This window comes from Sinocyclocheilus anshuiensis, unplaced genomic scaffold, assembly GCF_001515605.1.
Source record: "Sinocyclocheilus anshuiensis isolate Anshui unplaced genomic scaffold, SAMN03320099.WGS_v1.1 scaffold175, whole genome shotgun sequence".
Lineage (NCBI taxonomy): Eukaryota > Metazoa > Chordata > Actinopteri > Cypriniformes > Cyprinidae > Sinocyclocheilus > Sinocyclocheilus anshuiensis.
In genome coordinates, this window is record NW_015548208.1 from 1297522 (window position 1) to 1298895 (window position 1374).

A 1374-nucleotide genomic window follows, 5' to 3' on the forward strand; every position below is an offset into this window, starting at 1 on the left:
GAACGTTAATTTCCTGGTTAAGGGAAATAACTTTCTTACTGTACAATTCTACAAAGAGCTTGTAGCATAAATCTGCATGATTAAGTGACTCCAGTTATGAGCAAACAATGAACAACGTCAAATGTGATACAAATAAGACTTTATTAACTACATAAACACTTAAACTAGTCTAAAATACTACATAAACACTTAAACTGTTCCAACATACACATACACATACACATACACGTACACACACACACACACACACACACACACACACACAAACAGAGAGAGAGATACTTCCTGTTGTTTAATGGTAACGGTAAATGGTAAGTAATAAACAAAGAGACCATTGAATGCTAAGAGAGTCATTAATGAATTCTCCTGTGTGTGAGCCAATGGAGCTTCTTTCTTTCTTTCTTTCTTTCTTTCTTGCTTCTTTCTTTCTTGTTTGTTTGTTTGTTTGCTTTCTTTCTTTTTTTTTTTTGCTTATTTTCTTTCTCCATCACAGATCCACACATATAAACTAATATTTAAAAGTGTTATTTTGCTAAGAGAGTCATTAATGAATTCTCCTGTGTGTGAGCCAATGGAGCTTCTTTCTTTCTTTCTTTCTTTCTTTCTTGCTTCTTTCTTTCTTGTTTGTTTGTTTGTTTGCTTTCTTTCTTTTTTTTTTTTGCTTATTTTCTTTCTCCATCACAGATCCACACACACATACACACACACAGAGATATACTTACTGTTGTTTAATGGTAACGGTAAATGGTAAGTAATAAACAAAGAGACCATTGAATGCTAAGAGAGTCATTAATGAAGTCTCCTGTGTGTGAGCCAATGGAGCTTTTCTTTCTTTCTTTCTTTCTTTCTTTCTTTCTTTCTTTCTTCTTTCTTTCTTGTTTGTTTGTTTGTTTGCTTTCTTTCTTTTTTTTTTTTGCTTTTTTTCTTTCTCCATCACAGATCCACACATATAAACTCATATTTAAAAGTGTTATTTCTCAGATGTTGCTCCTTCAAAATACTTTTGTCAACTTAATGGAGATTCCAGTTGCATTTAATTATCAACTTTATTTCAAATGTTTTATAAAAACACTTATTCACTATTAACTACGACTTTTCCCTCAATAAATTCCTAATTTATTATTAATTATTAATAGTTAGTAAGGTAGTTGTTAAGTTTAGGTATTGGGTAGGATTAGAGATTTAGAATAAGGTCATGCAGAATAAGGCATTAATAGGTGCTTAATTAGTACTAATAAATGGCTAATATTCTAGTAATATGCATGCTAATAAGCAACTAGTTAAAGGTGGGGTAAGTGATTTCTGGTAGCCAATGTTGACATTTGAAATCACCAAAGCAAACACGCCCCTACCCCAAAAGGGTCTCGCCCCTAT